We start from the raw sequence: 13326 nt of genomic DNA, 5'->3' as shown, positions 1-13326 counted from the left end.
AGGCTATCAGTGAAATTTTAGTTGTAATTTTTGAAAATAATCAATGCTTTTAAGTAAGACTTGGAAACAATGCGTATTTTTGCGTAGAAACAATTGCTTAATAAAAACTTTGCAAAAACTGGAGACCTTAAATTTTGAAAAAAAAACTTAAAAAAATGTATTTTCTTCGGCAAAAAGGGAATAGAAGTTTGTTTTGATTTTATCCTAAATTCAAAGCTAAAACGGGTATTCGAAAAAGATGATCAAGAAGGCTATAAAGACTATAAAGACGACGGCCTAGTTTTATACATGAAAATGCCCAATAAAACGTTTTTCTGTTTAGGTAGGATTTTGTTTAGAAATATTGACTTAAAAGTGAAGAAACTTGAATAAAAAGAAATCATGCAAAGCGACGAAGGTGACGAGTTTTGCAAATAATTGATTATAAACTTTGTCCTGTTTTGTTCGGGAAAATATTTTTGGGGAAAAATTCACGAAAAATGATTAAGGTTTTGTCCAAAATACGAAGCTGCAAAAGATTCTAGAATATATTTTACAATGCGGTTAAAGAGGCGAGTGTCAATAAAGTTTGAGTTATAGTTTTTCACAGAAAACAGCTGAAGATTTTCAATATTTTTATGGGAAACTTGGGGGAAATAATGCGTTTTTTGCGTAGAAAAAATTCATTAATAAAAACTTTGCTAAAACTGGGGACTTGAAATTTTGAAGAAACATTAAAAACATTCAGAGCGAAGAGGTTGTCGAATTTTCGCTAAAAAAACTAAATAAAATTATTTGGTTTTTGTGCCAAATTCAAAGCTAAAAAGGATTTTCTAAAATTCCCTGCAAAGCGATGAATGAGGCGAATTATATTTTTGCGCATTTCACTAAACACTTAGCTTTGTTAACGATTTTTGAAAAAACCTTCATGATTTTCGGGAGAAAACGTGACAAATTTATTTTCGTTTTTGTCCCGCGTCCGAGACTGAAAAGAGTTTTTGTAAAATTCATACAAAAATCTTCCAGATAATCAGTATTTTTAAGTGAAACTCTACAAAATAGAGCGTTTTTGAGTAGAAAGTAAAGCAAGAAAAAAAATCAGTTAAACTAAAAAAACTCAAAGAGTGATTGCAAACTCGCTTATTCTGTTCGTTTTTCGATAAAAAATATTAAATTGTTGCCCCAAATTCGAAGCTGGAAAAGGATTTCAAACCTTTTTACAAAGCGACGAAGGAGGCGAGTGTTTCAATAATCCGTTTTTGTCCCGAATCCGAGACTAAAAAAAGTTTTTGTAAACTGCCTCCAAACTCCTTATAAAATCGAAACAAACTTCTGTTGTCTTTTTTTTTTCGAAAAAAATAAGATTTTTATCACTCGGATCCCTCTGAAGACTCCACTTTGTCAAAAAAATATGTTTTTTAGTTTGACTGAATTTTTCTAGAGGCCTAAAGACTGGAGGCCTTAAATTTTGAAGAAACTTCAAAAATCTTCAGAGCAAAGAGGGTGTCAAATTTTCGAAACAATTTTTTGTAAACTTGTGCTAGCTGGTCGTTTTTTCAAGATAATCTTTATTACTATCGCTAAAAAAAACTAAATAAAATTATTTGTGTTTTTGTGCCAAATTCGAAGCTAAAAAGGATTTTCCAAAATTCCCTGCAAAGCGATGAATGAGGCGAATTATATTTTTGCGCATTTCATGAAACACTTTTAGTTTTGTAATCGATTTTTCAGAAAACCTTAATAATTTGCGGGAGAAAACGGGACCAATTTATTATCGTTTTTGTCCCGAATCCAAGACTGAAAAAAGTTTTTGTAAAATTCCTACAAAAACTCTACAAAATAGGGCGTTTTTGAGTAGACAGTTAAGCAAGAAACAAATTCAGTTAAACTAAAAAAACAGAGTTTTTCGACAAACTCTACCGTCTTCAGAGGGATGCGGGTGACGAATTTTCCCAAAAACTTATTGCAAACCCGCTTATTCTAATCGGTTTTCGATAAAAGTTTTTTCGATTTTTGCCCGAAATTCGAAGCTGGAAAGGGCTTAAGAAACTTTTTTCAATGCGACGACGAAGGCGAGTGTTCTAATAAAATTTATTTTACAACTTTTTCTTAAAGTTGGAATTTCAGCAACGTTTTCCATGTGGTCCTTACCGGTTACTGAAAGTTTTCTATTAGAAAATTTTTACCGGCACTTGTCTAAAATCTATAGAAGCAGGTACAGGCTTGACAGTTAAAAATAATTCAGATTTTCAGTAAAAAAAACCGAGGTCACAGACTTTCCCCCAAAAAAGATACAGGGTGTCAACATTTGAAAAATATGATATTTAAAACCTCTTTTGCATCAAATTTTGTACACATTGTACTGTGGCTGACGCGAATTTTTGGTCTCATCTGTCGAGCCACTAAATTTTTCAAAATTATTAACACACTGTTGCACCCAAATCTATCGCCTTCAGCATTTGAACTTCATTCAGCTTTACAGCCATTTAAATTCCCGCGTGTTTTTACATATTTTCAGGCACAATGTTTTTTAGGTGCCCCCACCCATAAAAATCTAAAGGCGTTAGATCGGGTGATTTGGAGAGCCACGTCATCAGCTTCTACTCGATACAAAGATCTCTTTTTGAGAGCGAGTCCATTTCAACTGGTCTAAATGCAAACTACCACAATTTTATTAGAGCCTAATCGATGTCGAAGTAGATTCCGACATCCAGAAGACTCTAATGTATTTGTTGTGCAAAGAACCATGTAGTTTGTTGTTCTTTTAGCAGGGGCGTGCCCAAAGGGCTCAACACAGCAAAAGCACTTGTCCGAATAGATTTAAACATCCAGATATAGAAGCATTCGGTGTAGAAAACTGCAAGTTGGCAGTTAAAACAAGCACCGCTTAATAAAATATGGGCTGCTTAAGCCGACGCTTTAATTATTCAGGAGAGCTGAGTTTCCATTATGGCAAAGCTCGGTTCTCATGAATAAATTTAGATGACCTTTCCATTTAATGGTAGCTGGAATAATAACTGATGCGCTCTCGTAAGGGTGCAATGGGCTACTTGCCTGCATCGGCATTAATAACCACGTTCTCTCGAACAGAAAATTTGCATTAAAAAGCTCTAGAATTAGTTTAATTGAGTGGCCAAAGCAAACGCGCTCAGTTCAATCACAAATCAGTTTTCAATGCTTGCAAGATCGTTTGGAGGCTGTTTTGCAGTTGGAGGTTTAAGAAAGTTTTTTTTTAAGTTCCAAGTTCATAGCAAATCCGCGAAAATTATTTCAAAGGTTTTTCGTTTTCTTTCACTTTTACTTCCTCTGAACACAATGAAGTTGATAAATCAACGATGCCAAAGTGAAAAACCCTGATAGTGGACATTTTCGAGAAGAAGCAAATAACAAGTTCACAAGTCTACAGGAGAAGAATCCCAAAGATGAGGGAGACCCTATGGGATAAATTCAAACATCTTATTGTAGGCACATGAAAGTAGGTTCCAAACAAACGTTTACGCCTCAAAAAAATAAGTGAATCACAGACGAAATTTTTTTCTTCATGGAAGAGTGGAGTCTGACCAAACCGACCAGAGCAAAAAATTAATCTTATTGGGTTTTTTTGACCAATTTACGATCTTTTTACTCTACTTTCCCTTGCCCTATCGAGGTCAATTTTGAACGAAAATAAAGAAAATTTGCAGAAAATCACAGGCTTCTTCACAAGACCCCAAGAGCCCTACAATTACAGCAAACACCTAATGAAAGTTCCAGCAGAAGGTCGAAAGTTCAACGGGGATCGATCGGAAATCTGTCCCAGCTACACGACTTGAAAGCCTTTCAAATCGCATCTGAGACACACATACACACCGTTAAAAGTTTCTAATTTAGAAAAATCGCCTCATGTGTTGCTTTTGCATTAATAAATTCATGGCGGGATGGATTTCGACTTTTTTAACAGAAATTCCGAGCTGAGTGAGTCTCCATATTTGGGGGCATTTAAATGCGGAAGTGAATTTGTGGAAACTTCGACCAAATGGAAAAAATGATTATGTTTCTTTATAGTTGGGAGCCACCGGAATTTTGCTGGTAGTAGCCAAAGTTCTTGCCACCGTTGCTTATACAGCCGAAGACGAACAGCAGAGAAGAACCTTCTTGGAAACAAGACAGTCTTTGGAGGTCAAGCTGGTGATTGAAGAGCAAAGCGCTGAGCAGGTAAGACTTTTTTCGGTTAAAACGCTTTATTTTTATATGATTCTTTATAGTATGTACAGGGTGTGTTAAAACTGAACCTTTTTGCTACCTTAAGAGATACAGGGGAAGATCAAAAATTGTCATTTTTAAAATAGTTTTCGGCAGAATATTTTACGGTATTTTGCATTTGCGTTTCGGTTTTCGCTCTTTGATTGCCATTTGTCGCCTGATTACTGTGTTATCTATTTGTCATTTTTCACTTGTTTTGCACGTTTTAAACATTTTGCGATAAATTGTCTCCGAAACACACAAACCCACATGTGTTTCGACGATAAGGTGTTTTAACCGATGAAATCTGGTTAAGCCTGCACACATTCCCAGATTTTCCCATTTTTTTGCTTGAAAACTGAGCAGTATTTCAAAAAAGAAGGTTCTTGATAAGTCTCTTGAGGCTATCATGAGTTACTTATCCGAATTTTTCCAAGGGCTCAATATTAATGGCAAAAACAAAGCATAGAGCGAGTCAACGTGCATACAAGTGGTATTGAGATTTTCTGGAAAGCTACTAGTTTTCTAAGCATTTAGAGCCAAATTTCCTTCTCCTGATGCTCGAATGGGAAATTTTTTCTTATCCCCGCCAGTGCTTCGAATTGACAGCAAAATTGAGAAATGAAACAGTCACTGAGGAAAAAACAGTTTAATGGAAAAACCTGGAAAATATTTATTGACAACCAATTTTATCGGTTGTTGAACAGATTTTCACATGTTAATTTTTTCGCTAAAACCAAATCTCCCATCGGAAACAATTCTGAAAAATTGATAAAACATCCGGCCAACCAGAGGCTCCCTAATGAACATTTTGCTCAGGGTCCGCTGTAAGTAATTTTCGAAAAAGTCCAAAAAATAGGCAACTGATAAGTGGGCTTCTGGGATTTTTTCTCATGGTGCTCGAGCCAAACTTAAAAAAATATCTCCACTGGACATTGGCAGGAAATCTGAATAAACCGCCGAAGATCGTTAATTGAAGTAAAATTATTCAATTTTGTGGAAAATTTATTGTTCAATGGACCTTTGAAGATTTAACTTTCTTTTTAACTTTTACTAACCCAAACCAAGTGTTCTGTTGTACAAGTTGTTTGATCTATAAAAGACGCCCTGAATATGGAAACGAAAATTTTTTCGTTTTTTTCTTTTTTTCTCTTTCAAACAAAGCTTTTCAGCGAAAAACTTTGCCTTTGTCATCAACATTTTTTATGAGTAACGTTTTACCAGCAACGGCACTGAGTTACTGCGCCGGTGCGTTGAGTTGGCACACAAAGCCATTTGCGCAGCACTGCGCTAACTCGTCAAAATGCACTGAATCACCTTTTCTGGAGAAACGATTGCTTGGTTGATTGAAAAATTATTTGGCCTAAAACGGTGACAAGTTTTCCAAAGAGATTTTGTTATTTTTCTTAATTATATGCTTTTGCTTCTTCTGATCGTTTTTTGGGAAAACCTTATTTTTTTTTTAAAAGACAACAGAAGTTAAAACAACAAAATAAGAAGCTAAAACGGGTATTCGAAAAAGACGATCAAGAAGACCAAACTGTTTTTTTTTGTAAAATCGATCTGCTAATTTTTATGCACAGTAAAACGTTGGAAAAAAGGCGCTAAATGCTAGTTTTATTTAGAAATATTGACTTAAAAGTGAAGAAACCTGAATTGAACTGTGAAAAAGTGAAGAAAAACAAATTATTCACAGCGACGAAGGTGACGAGTTTTCCAAATAATTGATATTAAATATATTTAATATCAATTATTTCGAAATTTAATATTTTTGGGAAAAAATGCACGAAAGATTGGGGTTTTGTCCAAGATTCCAAGCTGCAAAAGGTTCTAGAATTTTTTTTAAAATGCGGTTAAAGAAGCGAGAGTGGCAGTAAAATTTCAGTTGTAGATTTTCCCGGAAAACAGCTTAAGAGTATCAATGTTTTTAAGGCAAACTTATAAATAATGCGTTTTTCGCGTGGAAAGAATTGCTTAATAAAAACTTAGTTAAAACTGGAAACCTGAAATTTTGAAGAAGCCTTAAACTTTTTGAAAACGTTTGCAAAGCTTTCYTTCTTAGCTCATCTCTGCAATTTCTGCCGAAACAAACCAACCCACTTGGACAAACTGATGGCAATTTCGCTTGTTTTATCCATAAAAGATGCCCTRAATGTGGGAACGAAARTKTTTGTTTTTGCATCCAAATATTTAACGTTCACCAATKGATTTTACTCGATTTTAACATTTTWATTTTTTTGTCCCAAACRAAACTTTTTASCGAAAAAGTTTGCTCTCTGTAAAATATCCAGGCGATCCAGGRCTACTTTYTTCCAAGACACTAGAAAGAGTGTTTTTGACAAAAAAATTAAATGTGGCTTAAAAAAAGCCAAAGTATCTCCAAAGCCAAAAATCATAAAAAGTATCTCAAAAAATAAATAAAAATTGGAAAATTATATTTTYGCCTATTAAGCGAGTTAATGGAAGTTTTCGGATTTCGAACCAAATTTCCGCATTTGGGGCTCAAATGTAACAAGATTGTGAACTTCAATGGAACCAAATTACCCTTGAATATGACGAAATAAGCGAAACATGTTGATTGAGGTAAAATTAGTCGATTTTGTGGGCATTTTGCGGTTTTTGCAGCACAAAATTATGCGGCGCGAGAAACGGAATTTTATGGATTTTCACGTTTTATTTTTCGAACAAGAAGCTTCCAATCGAAAAAGTTGTTCTTGGCAACATTTGGCTCTAAAAACCCATTTGTACCTGTTATCTCTGCAAGTCGTCTATTTTTAAAATTTATTATAAAAAAAATCCAAAAACAATCGCAAACTCTCACTAGCGTTGGCTATCAATTTTTCCATCATCGAGATCATGAAAAACGTACATTGAAAAAAGCGGCCGATGAAGTCAAAGTTTAGATACTTATTATGGCTAAGCTGCTGATGGAAGAGGAACCAAATTTACGGTTGTTTTATATCGAGCTTTGAAGATTCCAAGTTAAAATAAAAGATAAGTCGCAAAATATTAATAAATGTCAGGCACGAAAAAATCGATATCGCAATTTAGAAGAAGATGTAGTACTAAATTAAATAGTAAAGGTAGAAAACCAGAGTGAAAAATGTTGTTTTCGAAAATCGAACAAATCGCTATTGAGAATGCACACAGAAGAAAATACCAATAAATGCAGAAAATTACCTTCCAAGACAACAGAAACTGAAATTCACACAAAATCGACGCTTGTTTTACATGCTTGCTGTTCGTTATTAAAGCAAGAAATTCAAAGAGCGCAATAAAGAATTCAGATAAAATCGATCTGCTAGGAAAAATGTAAAGCCAAACTTACCGAAAGCTGCATCGCGTCACCTGGAAACAAAAAAGGTGTTTAGTGTCCAGGAAATAATTCTAAGCTCCATTGAAATTGAAATGTAAAAAAGGCGTGAAATATCTGATCCAAACTGCTCTCAAAAAAACGTGTTTTTGCAAAATGCCTACATTTTTTCGGGAACCCTGTATATTAGTGACCTATCTTACCAGGTGTCTGCATGCTGGGGCTCCATCCTGGACCATTTCCATATCGGATGTGATTTACGAGCACCAAAAGTTCACTTTAGATAAATAAACCAAACAACACTTTTTTACTTTTCGGCACCAAAAGGCCAATGTTTCGACTAAATATGACCACGACTGGCAAGACACGCAAAGAAACTGACAAGTTAGCTCGATCCTCGCATGTAATACATCAAATATTTGCGAGTTTTGCAAAAAAATCTGGCGATTTGAACAGTACAAACATGATAATCGTCCTTTTACCGGTTTACTCGTCTGAATGATTCACTTTTTTTTATTGAGAAAGTAGCCGCAAATGTAAACAAAACTCAGATCAGGCGCACAATGGGCATTTTATGCTCAATGAGAACCGGATTTTTGCGGATTGTGACCAATTTTTGGACAATCCGGAACTTGAAAGGTTTAGCATTTTTTTAGGCTCATGCGTGTATCGAATGGTGTATTTGAAGAAGTTTTTAATTTGTTTTTCGGACCACTTTCTAAATATTTGCTTTTAACTAAAGCTATTATATTAGCTTGTTGATTCAGAACGATATTCTCAAAAAATATACCTACAGGGTGCCATCCAATACATCGTACCATTCTCCCGATATTTCAAAAATCATAATTTTTTCAGAAGTTTCACCATCAATAGCCGGGGGTTTCACCAACACTTTTTCTTAATAAAAGCTTGCATTAGAAGTTTTCGAATTTACAGTTGTTGGAAACTAAATTTGAAGTTTCTACAACACCTGTAGGCTTTAAAGTATAATCTTTGAAGGGTTTTCTCTTGAATCGCGTCAATATTTAAAACTAATAATCAAGAAATCTCCTCCAAGCCGCTATAAATCGTCTTGAGTATTAAAAGAACCAAAAGCAGTCGCGAACTCTCGCAAGCGTTCGCTATCGAATTCGCTACGTTTATTGAACCTAAAGAGTCCCTGATGATTAAATTCCCATTAAAGGCAACTTTTCATTTTTTTAATTTATGTTAAGGGCTCAGAGCAATGAAAACATACAGTTTTTCAGATCTAATTTTCTGAGCAATTTCGTCCCGGAATACATTTGTCTTTCACTTGATTGGGCTGCGCAATTTCAGGTCGTTTTTGCTAAATTTTCACGTTTTTTTGTTGAATTGTATGCAGTTTTTGTTATTAATTTTGTTAAGTAATTATTAAGGAAATCTGTCCGACTTGGAACTTCAGATGTTTAGCGGCTAATTTCAGGAGTTTTCTCCATTTCGACAAGTTGCTTTCACAACTACTAAAACTAGTATTGCATCAAATTTGCCAGAAAATTGTTTTTCCTAAAAATTCACAAGAGTTTCGCACCGATTATTTACCTGCGTCGAACTCAAATAGGCCTGGGTAACACTTTGAGTTGCGCTATTGAGTTGAGAGCGCTAACTCATAGGTTAATAAGTTATTTATTAATGCTTTACGAGATCCAAGACTGGAATTTTCACATTTAAAGAAAGATCATCAACATTTTTTCTGAGTAATATTTTACTACCTACTTTGTTGAAACAACTCAAAAAAGTCATCTAGATTTTCCCAGCAACAGAACTGAGTCTAAAGAAATTCGACGAGTTTTCTTGTAAAATCCATCTCTTAATTTGTTTGCATAAAAGATTCCTTTGCCAGTATTTTACATCAAAACGTTAGGAACAAGGTTTTTCTGTTTAAAGACGATGTTGTTTCGAAATATTGACATAAAAGTGAAGAAACCCCAGTTTCCCAGAGTTTTCCAAATAAATGATTATAAACTTTCACTTTTTCAGTTCGGGGAAATATTTTTGGAAAAAGACCCATAATTAATTATTAGGGTTTTGTCCATAATTCGAGGCTGCAAAAAGTTTTCCAAACATTTTTGCAAAGCGGTTAAGAAGGCGAGTGTTTCAATAAAATTTATCTTATAATTTTTCTCAGAACATACCTGAAGATTGCCAGTATTTTGAGTAAAACTAAAAAATAATGCTATTTTTGCGTAGAAAGAATTGCTTAATAGAAACTTTGCTAAAACTGGAATGACCTGAAATCTTCAGAGCGATGAAGGTGGCGAATTTTCCAAAAAAATCTTTGAAACTTTTGCTCTCTGGTCGTTTTTTCAAGAGAATCACAATTAATTTCGGTAAAAAACTGAAGAAAATTATTTGGTTTTTGTGCCAAATTCGAAGCTGAAATGGGTTTTCTAAATTTTGATGCAAACCGATGAATGAGGCGAATTTTTTAGCAAAATTAATTTTTTAATTTTTGGCTGAAAAGACCCCATTATTGTCAGAAAAGAAGAAAATCACCAGAAAATAATGATTTTTTGCGCTTCCAATTAAAAACTTGTAGTTTTGTGATCGATTTTGGAGAAAACCTTAATGATTTTCGATGAAAAACGGGGTTTTTCATCGAAAACATTTTCAAACATAAAAAACATTTCCGTTTTTGTCCTGTACAAAATAGAGCGTTTTTCAGTAGAAAGTAAAGCAAAGAAAAATCAGTCAAATCTAAAAAAAACACATTTTTTTAACAAACTCTACAATCTGTTATAAACTTTCGCTGATTCTGTTCATTTTTCATAGAAAATTCGATTTTTGTTCCAAATTCTAAGCTGGAAAAAGATTTCAAAACTTCTTACAAAGCGACGAAGGATTCGAAATTTATTTCATAATTAATAAAGAAAAAGTAACTTGGCCAAAACTGGAAAATTCTGAAATTTGAAGACATTTAGAAAATATTATTAATAAATGCCCTTTAAAACAAATCTACAAGCAAGTAAAAAAAAGGCATCAACATTTTTCCAGCAACTGAGCTGAGTTACTGTGCCGGTGCGTTGAGTTGGCGCATCAAGCCATTTGCGTAGCACTGCGTTAACTCCTAAAAATTCGCTGAGTTACCCAGGCCTACACTCAGGCACAAGAACAGTTCTTCACCTTAGTGGAGAAATGTTGAGAGGTTAATCGGTTGTCCATACAAATCTTGAGATAAATTGGCCCCTGATTCTCTGCTGGTGTGTGAATTAAATTTGATGAAAAACGGCAATTTCTACACAAACACGGTGTTTTCTCGGTATTTCTTATAAAAAATGTGCATGATGCAGGCCAACAGAAATGCAAAATTCCACCCGGAAATTGAAACCAATCGATCCTGATCGGAAACAATAACAAAATCTTCAAATAAAGTGTACATCCGGTATAAAAATAGCCGGCAAAATAGAGGCAATTAATGGGCAAAATCGTTCAGTTTTGTGCAAAAAAACGCAGGAAAATCCCTTATGATCCCTGGGCCCCATGGGCTAAAACAGACTTTTTACCACCACAAAAACCTCCGCCAGGTGCCAAACTAGACCATTTTTCATACAAAACCTCGAATTCTACACTTCCAATGCATATAAAAAATCCTTTTGAAAAATGCACGGTATTCTTGCTTTCAAAGGAAAGGCTGCTGCTCTCGGTGTTGCCAGAGCATGTGGCTGTGCAGATGAGGAAGGATTTGGATCAAGCCGATAGCCAGTTTAAGAAAATCTACATGAGCCGCCACGAAAACGTTAGGTAAGCTTTGCCCAAAAAGGCTCCATCGAAACCGCTAACTTATCGCTGTTCTTGCAGCATCCTCTATGCGGACATTGTCGGATTCACCGCCATTTCTTCCACGTATTCCGCTCAAGAATTGGTGAAAATGCTCAATGAACTGTTCGCTAGATTCGATAAGCTTGCAGAGGTAAGATGTAGTCAATTGTCCGAACTTTATTAATGGAAACTATAACTAAATGAACAACTTCATCGTGTAAGCCACCGTATATTAGAATAAGGTCTACAATGGTAGTGGCGGCCTGAACCATCTAAAATGAACTGGAAGCTTGAAAAAACACATCGACCTTTACCCAAGCTGACACCAACTGGGAAAAAACTGGCCGAAAAAATGTTTCCCTTCCTTTTCATCTGATGTTGCCAGACCTAAACTTACTTATTCCGAACTCGTTCTTCCATTGTGGTATGGATAAACCAGTGGATAGGAGGGATAGGGATAAACATGAGGGTAATAAATCTGGCTGGGATCCGAAGGATGTCCTCCAAATCCAGCAGTGTCCAGGGCTCTGGAGCATCCGGGCGCAAACTGAGGGTAGACTAAGTTTGGCCATTGCGGAGACTGATAACCAGGAAAATATGGATTGTAAGGCATCAGATGGTCAAAATAGTTGCGTTGGGAGCCAAAAGTGTTTCCAACATACTCGCCAGGATTCCTAGAATCATAAATTTGCTTCAAAGTGGATCAACATGAAATAGCCGTGTATTCAGCGGAAGGCTTGTTTCATTCGCCCCCGAACAATTGCCCAAAGTTTCCGCCTAAACTGATCAATTTTCAAGTCTTTTCGGGAGTTCAAAGTTTGTAAATTGTTGTTAGATGTTCAAGCTAGCAAACTTCGAAAAGGTTTTCCTTTTTCGAAAGGGCGATCATTTTGATTCCCTCTTTTTAAAGGTTAGGGGTCTGACGGAGGTCTAACTGATCAGGATATTTGGCTTATTTCGTTTGAGGCTTTAAGGTTTTCACATTTTGGCTTCTATGTCTTTAGAGGTTATAAATTGTTAAAAACCCCTATGGAGGAACCATAGTGCTCGAAACCAATTGAAAAACCTTCGATAAATTGATTAACTCTCCACCAGTGCTCGGTTTGTTCGCGCTTGTGTTTAGCAGAATGCTCGTTCAAGTTCGCAAACGTTTCGTTGAGCTGCTGAACAATGGCCAGAGGTTGCTACATTTGCCTAAACTTCTGTAAGAACTGCAGAATAAAAAGGGTTGAAAACGTGCATAAATGTTCAACATTTCTGGATAAAACGCCGATTTTTCTCTTCATCTTTTTACAGGTTAGAAATGTGTAACAAATTATAACTAGAAAATACAATTTGCAATTTTTCCGATAGAAAATTAGCTGATAAATCAAATATTCCATCCAAAGCGTCTGACAGAGGCTTGACTGATCAGGATTTTTTACTTATTTCGCTGAGAAAGCATTTGAGGCTTTGGCATGTTCATATTTTGACTTCTATGTCTTTAGAGGTTATAAATTGTTAAAAAAAACCCTATGGAGGAACCATAGTGCTCGAAACCAATTGAAAAACCTTTGATAAATTGATGAACTCTCCACCAGTGCTTGGTTTGTTCGCGCTTGTGTTTAGCAGAAAGCTCGTTCAAGTTCGCAAACGTTTCGTTGAGCTGCCGAACAATTGCCGCAAGTTGCCACATTTGCCTACACTTCTGTAAGAACTGCAGAAGAAAAAAGGTTGCACACGTGCAGAAATGTTCAAAATTTATGGATAAAAGTCCGATTTTTTACTCCACATTTTTAACAGGTTAGTAATGTGGGACAAATTCTAACTAGGAAATACAGTTTGCAATTTTTCCGATAGAAAATTAGTTGATAAATCAAATATTCCAACCAATCTGAGCCATCTGATGGAGGCCTGACTGATCAGGATTTTTGACTCATTTCGCTAAGAAAGCGTGCGACGCTTTGGCGTTTTCATACTTTGGCTTCTATGTCTTTAGAGGTTATAAATTGTTAAAAAAAAAACCTATGGAGGAAGCATAGTGCTCGAAACCAATT

General features: G+C 35.4%; 2 long non-coding RNA genes across 2 annotated transcripts; one reads left to right on the top strand and one right to left on the bottom strand.

Annotated features, from left to right (window-relative positions):
- The first annotated feature begins 4027 nt into the window (after positions 1–4027).
- LOC109535556 lies at positions 4028–11452 on the top strand. The gene is made up of 3 exons (XR_007280992.1): positions 4028–4173; positions 11157–11272; positions 11330–11452. It is a non-coding gene; the product is annotated as an uncharacterized LOC109535556 (long non-coding RNA).
- Positions 11453–13310, bottom strand: LOC125503620. The gene is made up of 2 exons (XR_007280991.1): positions 11688–13310; positions 11453–11630 (listed from the first exon to the last, which is right to left on the bottom strand). It is a non-coding gene; the product is annotated as an uncharacterized LOC125503620 (long non-coding RNA).
- Positions 13311–13326: the final 16 nt, after the last annotated feature.

This window comes from Dendroctonus ponderosae, unplaced genomic scaffold (genome assembly GCF_020466585.1).
Source record: "Dendroctonus ponderosae isolate FM_Combo_2020 unplaced genomic scaffold, Dpon_F_20191213v2 Dpon_F_20191213_205, whole genome shotgun sequence".
Classification (NCBI taxonomy): domain Eukaryota; kingdom Metazoa; phylum Arthropoda; class Insecta; order Coleoptera; family Curculionidae; genus Dendroctonus; species Dendroctonus ponderosae.
The sequence above is the reverse complement of the archived record's forward strand: the minus strand, read 5'-3'. Positions and strand labels throughout refer to the sequence as shown.